This window comes from Neolamprologus multifasciatus, chromosome 7, assembly GCF_963576455.1.
Source record: "Neolamprologus multifasciatus chromosome 7, fNeoMul1.2, whole genome shotgun sequence".
In the NCBI taxonomy this organism is placed as follows: Eukaryota; Metazoa; Chordata; class Actinopteri; order Cichliformes; family Cichlidae; genus Neolamprologus; species Neolamprologus multifasciatus.
Genome location: NC_140445.1, coordinates 4,591,784 through 4,607,428, shown reverse-complemented (window position 1 = coordinate 4,607,428; position 15,645 = coordinate 4,591,784). Strand labels below are relative to the sequence as shown.

The window sequence follows — 15,645 nt, the reverse complement described above, 5'->3', positions numbered from 1 at the left end:
TACTGTCTTTAACTTCCATTGCTGCAGGAAGACTGTAAGTTCAATTCTTGCATGTTCCCTGAAAAAGGCCTGATTTCTATTACATCTAAATGCCTTTTCACTTATTGGTGACCTTTGGTTTATAATTGCACTTCTATTTTCTGCAGTAAGTGCACACTCCTGTGGTTTTTCTATCTTCCACAGATATTTTAAGAGGTTTTGCTTAAACACTCCTGTCTAGACGCACTGTTATGATCAACCACTAATACCCAATTCTTCTTGTGCATGCGGATGAAATACAAGCGCATCATTTGGAGGGATGGCAATGTTCCACTGTAAGCTTTTCATGTAAGCTTCTAAGACTAATATGAATATGTCTTGAAGTGCGGTGTGGTATAAGATATGGCATGGCATACATGTTACAGGTTTAGCATTATAACCATTGGCATCCTTATTTTTGGAGGCAGAAGTGAACATGTCAGAACAAATGGAGTCAGCTAATGTTGGAAATGGCCTGTATTTGTATAGCGCTTTACTAGTGCCTAAGGACCCCAAAGCGCTTTACACATCCATTCACACACACATTCACACACTGGTGATGGCAAGCTACATTGAAAGAAAAGCTGGATCCATAAAGTGCATGGGTGCACACACTGCTAATCACTGAAGTATATGCTTATTTGGCACTCTGTACCACAAAGCTGGCAGATTATTCATTTTAAAATGTTTTACTGACAGGAGAAAGTGGCTCAAATTAGCAAACATACGTTATTGGCTCCATCATTTTATCCAGTAAGTCTGGAGAGGCATTTTAAATTCTGAATGCTTTATAAAACTCAACAACTACAGCAGTTCAGACCCCAACTCTAATTATGATCCTAATGGTAACCTTAGGCAATTAGAAAATGCGACGTCTACCTTTGAGGAACACTTGTTGATCAAAACTGCCAGTCCTATAACCAAACATACGAGTTAGAAAATAGTACAGCTGTTAAGAAGAGGGCAAGAGGTGGGGCTACACACCCACCAGAGTGGAAAACACGAGGAACGATAACGAACGTTGCGACAAAGAGGAAGGAGAGAACCGAGGCTATAAATACACAACGGCTAATTGAGGGAATGAGGAACAGGTGGGTAAACAAACAGATGCAAACATTTAAAAGATAACAAGATAAAGGAAGCAAAACTAAATGCAAGGCACTGAGAGCTGGAAGGCTATGGGGAACACTGCAGGGTCAAATGAAACTTAAGACCTGAGACAACCGGAAAGTAACCGACCCACAATAATTCAACAACAACTCAAAACAAATACAATTGAACTAAAAATAAATGCAAAATTCAAAACCCAGGGCCCCAACAGGAGAATCTGCAAACTCCACCTGAAATGTCCTCAGGCTAGGCTAACCCCTAACCCAGGACCTTCTTGCTGTCAGGCGATAGTAACCTCGGCAACACTGTATCACAAACTTTATCTTGATGCATTATCTAAATATTAGGAAATTAGGAAATAAGCAACAAACTTGATGCTATTCTATATTTGAAAAGGTTGCCCTCCCCACCGCAGCAACAGCAGTCCTGACATTGGTCGCGTCCAAATTTATGGGCTGCATCCTCCTGAGGCCGCATTTGTAGACCGATTACGTCACAGCGACGCGCCGAAGGCTGTCCAAATTCGTAGACTCCTCCGAATGCAGCCGACAAATGCGTCCCCCTTTTCGTCCCCCGAATTTGAAGGATGGGTCGGGTGTGTCCTTCTCAGCCTACCATATCCCAGAATTCATAGCGCGGCCCAGCCAAACTCCAGTTTCCAACAATGGCGGCCGCTACTAAGTTTTAAAATTACTCTTACTAATCTTTCTGGGTCACAAAATAAACTTTTAACATATTTTCAGGCGAGAAAGTAGCTGTGTAAACATCAAATATCTGCTCGGTTTATCAAGATATTGCATATTTGCAAAAGTGCTTCGACGTTTTCGGAGACGTCCGCTACCCACCAGCTCGATAGCTAGCCGGGAGCTCGAGGGTCACTGATGCCGCCGAGAATGGCACAACTCCCGGCACATCATTTTCAGATCACCGCGGACTTTCGCTGCTCAGGTTAAACGTAATATATAAGTCACTTAGACAACGTAAAAATGATATTGTTGGGCTTTTTTCAGTGTTTTGTTTGTTCGTGAGTAAATCGGTTTGGCTGAGATTAAAGTTATTAGATTAGATAAAATAAAACTTTATTAATCCCCCGGGTGGGTTCCTCTGGGATTTTCACACAGCTGACTAAACGTCAAACAGAAAACTGATTAAACAGAAGTGTGAGACGGTCGAGAATTTACGCCAGTGTCCTGTTATATTTTAGATAGCAAGGAGCAGACGGCTGAGTTTACTAAACTCCACCGAGACAGCGGTGACGCTAATCAGAAGGCTAGACCGTCCAATTTCACAGCTGTTTACTTCCGGCCTACCCGACCTTCTGAGGACCCGGCCCACATAGACCGCGAAGGCCGGGTCCTCAGGAGGATGCAGCCCATAAATTTGGACACGACCATTGCGCAGTATTATGAATGGTCTGCCATGTCCCAGGAGGGTAAAACATTTATTATCAGAAGGAAAAACACATCAGCTATTGATTACTGTAAACAAATGAGAAGATAGAGACACCAGACTTCTTCACTTTTACCGAAAATAATATTTCTTGTCACTATTACAAGTTTCCGTACGGTGTTACAGGCACAGTCTAACATTTTCCACGTGGGTTGGAGTTGCGTTAGAGCATTTTCATCAAGAGAATCAAGCACGACTACGAGTGAGCGATGTTCTGTTCAAGAGGTAGGCTTATTCGATCAATGTGAAGCCTAAAACAGTGCTGAGGATATTATTTTTTCAGCATGTCTTCATATGCTTCATACATATTTTACTACTTCTTACATCAATTTCTCCATTCCTGAAGCATGAGACAGGGAGCAGAGCAGCAATAACAAAAGCCCACTTGAGATTTAATAAGACACCTTTAACATCGGTTGTTGAAGGAGTCCTCCGGCAGCACAGAAACGAGGCACGGAGCGAGGTGGACGCTGGCAGCTCTGAAGAGTTGGTGGGTGGATGCAGACTGATGAGGAGGAGGATGAATAAAGGGTTGCAGAGAAGGAGGATGGTGATTGTGAGGTGGTTAGTTTGAAGTGGGAATGAATATGGGTGGAGTAGATCTATAACGAGACAAACACCCCTGCTAGAGACCAGATAAGAGATAGTCCAAGGCTGGAACATAAATCGTTCTCCAGCCTCAGAATAATATTTATAGCACTGCTTGGTAGTATACAACTTAGATTAAACAGCCATACACAATGTAGTTATTTTTTAACATAGATATAAACTAACATGACTGTTGTCACATAAGAGTGAATCAGCATGCTGTCCGTTCTGTTAATAACAGCTTCTACTTTGGCCCTTCTAAAAGCTCACTGTCTGGCTCAGTTTTCATTGGAATAATCCAGAAATCCAGGCGATTTCTTTCTACAATAGCACAAGAAAAATTTAAAGGCCTCGATTTCAGAAGAAGCTGCAATACAGTATTATTGTTATGCAAGGTGCTTTAGGAAACTAGACCCAAAAAAGTCAGCTGCTAATGTATTTCTTAATTGACTCAAACTGTGAAGGACAAAATAATAAGCATTATTATTTCCACTGTTTAAAATTACCTCATTCCTTTCTTTTGTCGTTGTAACCAATTTGACAAGTAAATGGTGGCTATTGATGAGATAAGAAAAAAAGGATTTTGCACTCAATTTTTGTGAGTAAAAAAGTGAAGTTTTGGGGATTTTTAACTTTTGTGGAATGAGTGATTTGGAGAGGGGCAGGACTTTATGATGCTTTCCACCATATGGATGGAAAATTCTATACATGTAATTTAGAAAGCACTTTAGTGACTGCTGTTCTGTCACCGCAAAGCTGCTTGCACTTTGGTCTAAGTTGTAAATATTCCATCAGAGCCCTTCACGGTGTGAGTCTTCCAGTTTCAGTATGAGTCAGCGGTCAAAGAGAGAGACCCTACAGATAGACCTGCTCTCCATGCTGATCCAGAAATATATATTTTGTGTGCTTTTGGTTGTAAAAAATAAACATTTTGTTGTTATTTCTGTTATTATTTCTTACCCAGCATGTGAGTAGCACTAATTACATGACTCTATACTAGTCCTCAGTAGAGCAGTAGTTAAACATTTTGACATTTTACTCATTTGTCCCACAATCAAATCCTCTCTTATGTTCAATATAAAAAAAAAAAAAAGACACGAAACCCACTGAGGTTGTGTCAGGAAGGCCGTACATCTGGCATAAGAATCTGACAAATATAGTATGTGTTGCTACCTGCTGTGGTTGATCCCTTATGTATAAAGAAACAGCTGAAAGTAACTTTTTTAAAATCTAGATTATTTAATCTGTAAAGGAATAACAACAACTATGGTAGTAATTCCTTTTTTTTTTCTTTTTTTTTTTGCTATTTCAAGGCACTGCTCCTAATCAACAGCTTCAACCTCAAGCTTTTAGACTCTGAACCTTTGAAAAGATCTTATGGTTAGCTGAACTCAGCTAACACCTGTTGCTGGGTGATACTCTACAGACATAAGAGTAGGATACACATACACACTAATTTGACATTCTGATAAAAACAGATGTATTTCCATAAATGGTGGCGTTATTGCTGCCTTCAATCACCCTACAATGACTGGTCAAATCACACAAATACAAATGAATATTCTTACCCTCCACGTATTTGCCCATTTCTTTGTGCAATGCATGCATCTGTAATATGGATTTGGTTATGCCAATGCCTGGTATTTGTGTCCCAGCTGCTGCACTGAAACCCCACACTGAGTCAATTAGACCTGTACAATAGGAACATCAATTACGCCAAGCAGGCACGATCTATATAACTCAAGGGGCTCTAACGAGATTAATTCCTCTTGGATGGGATGAATTCCTTCCCAAATGTTTGTGTAGAAAAAGAGTGATTCAAGTTGACACGCTCATTAGTGCATTTCAAGACAATGTTCAGAGCCGTACAGTTGATTCTCAGTTTGGTGCCTCTGAATATAAGTAAAGGTTATCAGTCAAGGTAGTTTCACAGTTAACACCAAGTAAAACCATCTCGGTAAAAATGAAAGAATTTTGACTCCAGCTTGCAAAATTATTCATTATCATTACTATTAATAATAACTTTATTTGTATAGTACTTTTTAAATCCCGTGGTTACAAAGTGCATCACAAAAATAAAAAAAATAAAAGCCACACATTAAATACAGACACATGCAGTCCAGCATACACACCTTACACACATTAGATACAGATTATGGTCAAAATTAACAGGAGAAAGATCAAAGAAACACTAAACTATAAAAATGAGTTTTCTGCAGTCATTAAATAAAAACACACAGATTGAGCTGATCTGATAGGCTGAGGAAGTTTGAAAGTTTAAGTGCTCCAACCTCAAAAGCGTTGCTGCCTTTGGTTTTAAAATAAGAGAGTTAGGAGCCCCTAATCAGAAGATCAGTGAGGCTGATTGCTGTTATAAGGTCACAGTAGCTCTGCTATAAAGGCAGGAGTGTGTGTGTGTGTGTGTGTGTGTGTGTGTGTGTGTGTGTGTGTGTGTGTGTGTGTGTGTATGACATGGACTACTTTTTTCCTCAACTCAACACACAGTTGGTGTATCAGTGAGCACTGACTGTAGCTGGATATGTGGGGGAGACTTACACCATGGAGCCACTGTTCATTATAATGAAAAACATGTCACCTGGTGCAGCGCTGTGCCTCATTCATGTGTTTCCTGTTTCAGACAGACAGTAATGGATGTCAGTGACACAGTGAAGGAAACTTGATTTGCCTTTGGCTGCAAATTTCATTCTTGGATCAATTTGTTTTTGTTTATGGCTTTTTAATGAGATTTGTTGACAATCAAAAATATATAAATGATTAGCAGACCTGTCCTTTCATTTACTGAAAGCTAATGTATGAATCTGTATGAGCCTGTCTGCGTGGAAATGGTAAAACAAAACATACCAAATGAAAAACAGCAGGCCTGCGTTTGCATCATAGTTTGCTGATGCTCCTCACACTAAGACGAGTCTTATAAACAGTCGATAAATTGATGTCTCGAAACATTTGCCCCTAGGGTCCAACTTTGTTTTGAGCTTTGCCCCAGTCTGTGATCATATCTGTCAGTAGTTTGAGTCTTTATGAAAGAAAAAAAATGAAAGAAATGAGAGGAGCATTGTTAAGTAAAAACAGTCAAAGCATGGGGGCGAGGTTACTGAGCTAAAGATGGGATGACGAGCTGCTTCTCGATTTTACACAGAGTTGTAATGAGAAACTGCTGGGGTAACGCTCAGCTCACGTCTCCGCTGAGCCCCCAAACTTAAATGTCTGTGAAAGTGCATTTGTAATAGAGGCTTTGTGTTTGGAAAGATAAACCCTTAAACACTGTTAGACTTGATCCAGGCCACCCCCCACCCTTTGGATCTGGTTAATCTTTGATTTAAGACTTTGGTTCTTGTAATTTCCAAAGCTGAGATGAAGCCCTGACGATGCATTCCTCTGTCTGTTCGCCCACATATTTTACATATGCGATTCTGCAGCATATCTCCCATAGCGGTTTTGCACATGAGGCCCAAAATTGCAAACATCATGAGCCTGCTTAAATCTGATCTTGTTTAGTGGCCCTGGGGGTAGATTTAGCAACGCGTTGCGCCATCGCAAACTGCACTTTGGTGAAAAAAAAGTACTGTCAATACTTACAAAGAGAGCGCCGTGACAAGAGTGTGTATAAGAGCTGGGAACTACAACTGACCCTGATGCATATGTGTTTCTGGGAGTTCCTTTCCCAAGGTGCAAAAAAAGGGAGGAGAAATTTTAAATCAAGTGCACAAACTGATTTACTAACGTCTGCCACGGAAATTTACTATCAGCACAGGGCAAACCCATACTTATCACACTTGGGCTTTTAGTTACTGTGTTTCCTTAGGTCACTTCCTGTTAAAAGGGAGTTTTTCCTTTCCACTTTTGCAAAGTGCTTGCTGAAGGGGGTGTCTGTGCATGGCGGGGCTGTATTATTACTGCATTATTGTAGTCTTTACCCTACAATATAAAGCGCCTTGAGGTGACTCTTGTTGCGATTTGATATATACATAAACTTGAATTGAATTGAATTTGCTGGTGATAAGAGAAAATTAAAAGGAGAAGAATCTGAAACAGGTACGAAACAAGTCTCTGGAATTTATGCTAATAATCATGTTAAATTTCAAAGTCAAAAGTCTCCTGCTTTGTTAGTTCAACCAAATTTTAAAAAATTACATAGCTTTTAGGTCACTTACTCTAAGTGGGATATTGTCTATGAAGAATAGGTAAAAAAAGAAGGTAAAAAGGAAAAAAAAAAAAAAAAAAGAAAAAAAAAAAAAAAAAAAAAAAAAAAAAAAAAAAAGGAATAATCCAGGAAAATGATACTTTCACCACTCAGTTATTTATGTACTTATTTCCTTTTGAACATGGTATCCTGTCACTGCGCCTGCATTGGACGTCTGTTTTGCTTCCAAGCAGTCCAGCAGGGTTTGGGAGTGTGCTGGGTTCCTTCAGGTGATCCAGTCCATGTGACCTTAAATAAGGTTGTATGATCTGGTAAATGCAGGTTATCAAAACTACAAAGAAGTGATGACTGTTAAGCTAATGAACCTTTTCTGCCTTTTCGATCACATGTTGTGTTCGTGTATTTTTGAACTATTCCAATGTTGACCCTTCACCTTTTGAGTTCGATGTCGTCGTCGGTGACGACCCCAGCACTAACTGTAATCGGCTGGGCCACAGTTATCAAAAGGCTACCAGAAAATGTCACTTCTGCTGTTAGTAAAGTTTCACTGTGTGACTGCAACAATTTTAGCAACTTTCAGTTTTTATACAATGAAAGCCTGTCCACAGTATAATCATTAAAACATAAATACAGTGTTTACACATCAGAACTCATCATAAAAGGTTGTACTAGGGATGGGTATCGGTTCTGATATAAACGGTAGTAACCAGACCGAAAAGCAGCGCACATTTCGGTGCTTTTTTTTCCTGAGCTGTGATACACTTTAGATTCTAGCCAATCATTTTACGTTTCCGAGGATAGTAGGCGGGGCCAGGTACATACGTTCTTTTAGAGCAGAGCTACAGATTAAAACGCCCAAGGCGAAGCGGTCAAAAGTCTGGCTGTACTTCACAGCAAAATATGCAAACTCAGCAGCCTGCAACAAGTGCTTTAAGCTGATACTGTGATACTGTCAAAGGAGGTAACACCTCGAATCTGATGAAACACCTGGCGACACATAGCGTTTTTTTTAAAAGCAGAAAAATGCGCCGTATTTGATAGCTTGCTGCGAGACCTCACACCGAGCACATCTACTGCGGGTGTGGTGCCTGTTATCGGACCCGGAGTTAGCAACATCCCCCAAAAACCCGAAGAGTAGAGTCCTGGCCCCTAGCCCTGCCAGTGTAGCAGAAATGATGATGATGCAGCAGCAGCCGTTCTTCTCTGAGTGAGTCGCTTAATGTTGTTCGTGTGTTATTTACGTTGAGTAGGCTAACCACGTTATTACATTAATGCATGTAAGGTGAACTAGCAAACATCATCATAGCTACATGCGGCTGTCTTCTTGTTTGATGGCAGATACTCCCTTCACCCTGGCCAAAAAGGCTAAAATGACCAAAGAAAAAGTGGAAAACAGTTAAACATGAGAGGTTTTTGGACAAAGTTTGTGTTTTTTCCATTGATTAAGCTGCTTCCAGCCAAGAGTGATGCCATATATGCCCTATGGCTGCAGAAAAGGCTAACATTGTTATCTTTTTACAAAAAAACAGCTGAACATGAGAGGTTTTTGGACCAATTTTGTGTTCTCCATTCTTTAAGCACCGGTTTGAGCACCGTTTAAGCACCGGCACCGTTTCAAAAGTACCGGTTTGGTACTGGTATCAGATAAAACCTAAACGATACCCATCCCTAGGTTGTACAGATAAAAACAGGAACTATAAAGGAACAAAGTAAGATAAATGTCTCTCTCTAGTATGACTTAAACACCTCGTTAGCTGCTTCTGATATTTTTACTCCTGGACTCAAAAACAAAATTGCTACATGACCTTTCCTTCAACTAAGATGTGTGTTGTTTATATGAAATCATGCTGTAATCCAGAAAGAAAAAAGATTTTCCCCTGTGCCAAATAAACAGAGTTAGAGCTCCCAACCAAGGAGCGACAGACTAGAATGGATATGAACGGCCAATAAAGTGATGGCTGTTTTGGCTCGGTGTCCGTGCAGAGCCAATAATAAGACATTCTAAAAGCCACAATAAAGCATTAGGCTGATTAGCCCGACTTTAATACCAAACACAAAGCTCACGTTGTAGGCTCAAATACAGTAAATACACTTCACAGCAAGGGCCATAGATTTCCCTCTGAATATTCGAGGGACTAATTGAATTACTCTTAATGGAATGAGTGTTTTCAGGGAGAGTTAGAGAAGCAGAAAAGACTGGTCCAAGTTTACTAAATGCACTATCTGATGGTACATTAACTTGTCCAATTTGCAAATTTTTCCTCTTTTTGCTAATTTAGTGATCTTCAGTTAAAGGCGATAGTTCAACAGCTTTAGGTTTGTCTTGACATTTAATTTGGATGATTGATATCCCTCATATTAGTCTGCTAACATAACTCGCTTTAGTCCAGCTGAGGTTCATGTAAACTTAATGTACAGTCATGTGACAAATTAAGCAAGCTCCTACTACTTTCATAACAATTAAATCAGTAATTAGCAGCCAGACGCTGCTAATTACTCGCGCAAGTGTGCAAGTATGAGCACCTGTATGAAAGCAGATGTTTTGGCAATTTGCTGATTGAGTGCGTTCAGGTGTTTGCTAATGCCAAGAAGGATAGACAGCCACAATCTTAATGAAGACGCTGCTAGAAAGGAAAGGTTGCCAGGAGAAAGCCTGTTCTCTCTACAAAGGACATGGCAGTGCGGTTTAGGTTTTCAAAGTTGCGTCTGAACAAATCACAGAACTTCTGGAATAAAGTTTTTCGGACCGATGAAACCAACTGGGTCACATCAGCATATCTACTACACATTGTGTGAAAAAGAAAAGAATCAAAGTGTTGCAAAGGCCCGCTCAAAGCCAAGATCGCAGTCTGAGTATTAAATACTGTGGTAGGACCTTAAGAGAGCTGTGCATAAACCCATGCACACAAAACTCAATGCAGTGAAGAAATGCTGGAAAGGAGAGTGGGTCCAAATTCCTCCACAACAATGTGAGAGACTGATAGAGTCATACAGGAAGCCATTACTTCAAGTTATTACTGTTAAAAGTGCTTCTACAAGCTACTGATTAACGGGATGGACGGGATATACCACATCCGGGCTTGTAATACACATCTGCCACTGACATTTTACTCAGTGTGCCCTAACAGGTTGCTATAAAAATAACAGTTCTGTTGTTACTAACGTGTTACTAATGCAATTACATGATTAAAAAAATATCCTTTTTATTAATTAACACAATTACTTGCTTTGCAGGTTTTAACTATCCTCACATCTGTCAGAAATAATAATAAAAAACATTTAAATAGAAAAAAGATTTAATATCTGATTTCTGATATCTTAATACCACATTATTGCTCTCAAAACTGCCTTAAAAGTAAGTGTGTGTCTGTGAGAGGAGGTCTTATGAAATCAAGCTTTCATGTCAGTAGAAGCTCATTTGGGATCTTGTTCATTTGTAAAAACTGGGCAGTTTCATTAATGGAACATTTCTCAATCTTCCAAAATAAATTACCTTTAAATTTAGAAAATGAGAAAAGGATTCTCAGAAAAACGTTTTAGCGATCACCAAGTCACCAGCGACCTCAAAGTATCCTTCTGCTGAAAGCTTTTTTAGATGCTTCTAAGCAGGAGAACAGTCTATAAACAGGAGGTGTAAATAAACTGAACCCAAAGCACACCCCCATATAAGTCTGCTATGAACCTGAATTATAGCTCCAAAAATCACACAACAGAGCTACAGAGCATCAACTTGTTCTGTACGTAAATTCTCCAAAAGATGAAATTGGAGCAGACGTAATGACCACAGCACATCTGTAATGTTCAACTCAGACAGTAGCTTAAATATGTTAATATGCTATATAATCCTGCCAGCTTCGACATTTTAAACTCAGTTTTTAATGCAGAATATCTCCAAAAAGCAGTCAATTTATTTTAATATTATATTATAATAACCACTGCAGCAACTGCATGTATATAGTGGTTCTATAAACGAAAGGCAAAAATCCGCAAATGACGACTTCTAAATGGTAAATGGTCTGTATTTGTATAGCGCTTTACTAGTCCCTAAGGACCCCAAAGCGCTTTACACATCCAGTCATCCACCCATTCACACACACATTCACACACTGGTGAGGCAAGCTACTTCTAAGGTTCATTAATCATGTTTCTAATCTGCACACATACCTCAAGTTCTTTTAACCCTTTAAGACCTACCATAGAACCAAGTCCGCCAGAGCTTATATTATATTTTTACATGCTGTGGAGCCATTTTTGGGAGCATTTCAAGTTGCTATACATCAATACAACCATTATAGCCCAGATTTTAATAATATGTCTGCATTAAGTGCATAGTAATTACATAACTTGCAAAAAAGTGCAATAAACTACAAAAAAATTGAAAATCGTTTTTGTTTTTTTAACATATATTTCTAGTTAGAGAAATTTAAGAGGCTTATCCCTCAAAACTGTAAATACAAAAAAGTTGCACAAAATAGTTTCCCACCACAGGAAATTTATTTTGAGTGTCTTCATAGTTTTATTTTTGAGATACACCAATTTTTATATACTGCAGGAAAAACGAAAATAAATATTATAATGCAAATTTGCAAAAAAACAGCATATGCATCAAAATAAACTATTTCCAGCAGTGCAATATGAGTCCTAAGCATCCCAGAAACGACATAGAAAGTCATAAAGTCAAAGATAACTTTTAAAAACACCAGTATAGTATCATGAGGCCCTGATGGTAAAAAACTACATTTGTGTGAAAATGACGTCACTTTCAGTTTCGGGCAGGTAATGGCGGACATGCGAAAGTTCGCGCTGACGTCTATTCCAACCTAGGAAGTGTTATGAACAGCTGATCGGATCGTGTTTCTGGAATATTATGTTGTTGTTGCTGCAAGCGCTTTTTATGCAGTTTCTGCAAAGCTATATGTGGAAGGAAACTGTGACCTAGGACAAGCTGATGGCATAAGATGTAAGTACAACTCCTCTGGTTTCATATGCAAAAAAAAAATTTTGCGCTAGCTTACGTGGTTGCAGATCTACCGGGATTTAAAAATAGTTACGCAAAACAGAACGTGCCCGCTCCGATCGGTTTTAAAGGGTTAATGGAGCCCATAACTTCTTAAAAAGCACATAAAAGCAGAACTTACTATATTTGATCTTTTTTTTGCCATAGCAGGGTTGTTCACAAATGAGAACTTCATTAGCAACTGAACAACAATATATTTTTAGCAGTTATTTCACATTTAGTGAAAAAATGACCTGTGATTTTCCATGCAAATAAAAAAAAAAAAGAAATGATCTTGTTCTGCTGTAGCATACATCCACGTTTTACCACAGACCCAAAGGTACCTGCTATAATAAACAAATAAATGTTAATAACTGCAATCTAATCAGCTTAATCCACCGTATTAACATTTAAGTGAGACTAATTATTTTTGCTACTATTACATTTTTGTTGCTCGAATGAATTTTACCATCGATATCGGGATATCGGGATCGATAAACTTTTAATCCAGACAGCTCTTTCTTTCTTTTGTGTCACCTGCCTCACTCTGTCCTCCTTTCTTTTATTTGTGTCTCCTTCTGTCTTCCACTCTGCTCTATCTCAGTGCCACACTGTGTATTAATATTTCAGGGGCTTATGTATGCTTGAATAGGTGTGTGCACACCCTGAAACTGACAGGAGACCTTAGGGGAGTCTAGTGTATGTGTGCACATTCGTGCATATAAGAAAGAGTGGACTTTTAACATGTTTCCACAGACCTCAGATGATGCCAGCACAAACTGGAGTCTCTGCAGAGATGCAGGAAAACCTTGAGTGGAAGCAAGTGTGCTCTGTGTGAATAAAAATAACATGTAATGAAATTAACTGCATTTCTTTTAAAATTAAAAAACAAATGAGTCAGAACATGCAGGATATGAGATGCTAAAACTTCCCAGGACTTCCCCTCATTACAGAGCATTGAGACGAAACAGAGCGGAAATTGAAACGAGCTGCGAGAGACGATTTCACACTGGGAGCCAACCGAAGCAGGCTCGTCTCATTATGAAGGCTCTGAGGCTGCTGTATCTAATTGTCCTAACTTTAAAATCAGATGAGGAGCCCACATTTCATCTTGCATTACTCGCATGAGTTTGATCGCTTCACTCAAAGACAACAGTGGAAAGCAGAAAGCTGTGGTCTTCTTCCATTTGCCTTATCAGATGAACCAAAACATGCACATTGTTTCATATCAGGGTCTTTTAATTACAAGTCTGGATGCTTGATGCTCTTTTTAGGAAACACTGTGTGTTTTGTTACTGTTTCGACTTGTGCAACATATTAAAACCAATCAGTCATACATAAACCTTGAAATCAAACAATATAAAAAAATATGTGTTTCATTTGATCTTTGCTGGGTGTACAACCTTTCCACAATGCAATAATGCCTACAGTGCAGTGTTGCCTTTACTCATGCATAGGGCTGCCACAAACGATTATTTTCATAGTCGACTAGTCACCGATTATTTTTGCGATTAGTCAACTAATCAGATCATCATCCATTGGACATAAAACGTACAGCTTATTGCACCAGCAGCATCTGCTCTTATATAACTATCATTAGCTTACAGCTTTAAGTGTGTAAGGTATGTGCTAACTAAAAATAAAGACAAGATGATAGTTTATTAAATTGTAATGAAGTTTGCAGATTGTTTCGGTGAAGTTTAATAAACTCCTTGCTATCTAAAATATAACGGGACACCGGAGTAAATTCTCGAGCATCTCACACTTCTGATAATCAGTTGTCTGCTTGATGTTTATTCAGCTGTGTAAAAACTATAACTTTAATCTCAGCCAAACCGATTTACTCAGGAACAAATAAAATACTGAAAAAAGCCAAACAATAACATTTTTAAGTTATCTAAGTGACTCATATATGTTTAACCTGAGTAGCAAAAGACAGCGGTGGGTTTGAAAACGATTTGCCGGGAGTCCAGTGTTCTCAGCGGCTCTAGAGAACCTTGCCCCCGGCTAGCTATCGAGCTAGTGGCTAACAGACGTCTCCGAAAACGTCGGAGCGCTTTTGAAAATATGTAGTGTCTTGATAAACTGAGCAGATATTTGAGGTTTACACAGTTGCCTGAAAATATGTTCAATGTTTATTTTGTGACCCAGAAAGAATAATAAGAGTAATATTAAAACTAACTAGCTGCCGCCATTGTTGGAAACTGAGCTGCGCTGCGCTATGAATTCTGGGACACAGCTTCTTCTTCTTCTTCGGGGTTTAACGGCAGCTGGCATCCTTGTACATGCAGTGCTGCCATCTTCTGTTTCAGTCCGTTATTACACTCTTAAATCCTACTACTTATTCCTGCGTCTTTTGTGATCTTACGAAGCTTCAAACGACGCGTCGACTTTTAAATTAGTCGTCGACGATTCTGATAGTCGACTAATCGTGACTAGTCGACTAATCGTGGCAGCCCTACTCATGCATGATAGTAACAAGTGACAAGTTGACCGTTAGACACAACAGACCCTTTGATCTGAGGTATTTTATAGCTATAGAAGAATTGTAAAAAAAGAAAGTTTAATAACATATAACAACTTTTATAACACAATACTTTTTTTTAAACTTACGGGTCTTTAGCTGGTATCTGTGAATTTACAGTCAGTATATTCCTTTGTAGTTAAATGTGCATATGATTAAGAACATCATGCTTCATGCTTGAAGGTCCAGTTAAACTCCCCCACTGTCTCTTGTGTGTTTTCACATGTACCCACTTCTGAATCAAGCAAAAAAAGACAAGGTTTTAGGCAGCTGAGATAAGACCAGGTGAAGACTAAAGTCATCCTGTGTTAAGTAAGTCAAGGCATGTCTTACTCATATCTCAAAGGAGAAGAGTCACAAATCAATTGAGAGTCAAGCTGTGAGTTTGTCAATATCAGCTTAAGCTAATTCAGCAGTCAGATTAGTTTAAAGTCTTTACACGTCTACATCACGTCTTGAATTGCGATATGATGTTGAGGAGTTCAGACAGAGAGAAGTCGGGTAATGATAGCTATCTGGATCAAACAGATTCTTGATTGAAACTGCTAATCAAGAAACTTGGGTGTGTTATTTATTAAATGGCTAATAAATAAAACACCCACAGGTAAAGTGATGTCTTGAGACAATTAAAGTCAAGTCTCAAACATTTAAGTCAAGTTCAAGCCAACTTTCAATTCAGCTATGACAAATAAGAGTCAAACCAGACGTTAAGAGAGTTTAGGTCAAGTTACAAACAAATTTCTATCACACAACATCTTGTCTGACGTCAGGTGACTTCATTCAGTACTGTGCTGCTAA

The 15,645-nt window shown here is 39.0% G+C and overlaps 1 protein-coding gene and 1 long non-coding RNA gene across 3 annotated transcripts in view; one reads left to right on the top strand and one right to left on the bottom strand.

Annotated features, from left to right (window-relative positions):
• The window catches only part of LOC146513543 (uncharacterized), a 543,433-nt gene that overhangs the window by 351,755 nt on the left and 176,033 nt on the right, over window positions 1–15,645 (top strand). Inside the window, exon 2 of the long non-coding RNA XR_014875145.1 lies at window positions 7,363–11,436. This is a non-coding gene — a long non-coding RNA (uncharacterized LOC146513543). The remainder of the gene's footprint in view (window positions 1–7,362; window positions 11,437–15,645) is intronic.
• smpd3 (sphingomyelin phosphodiesterase 3) overlaps window positions 1–15,645 on the bottom strand; it is a 111,712-nt gene that overhangs the window by 30,692 nt on the left and 65,375 nt on the right. The window lies entirely within an intron of this gene.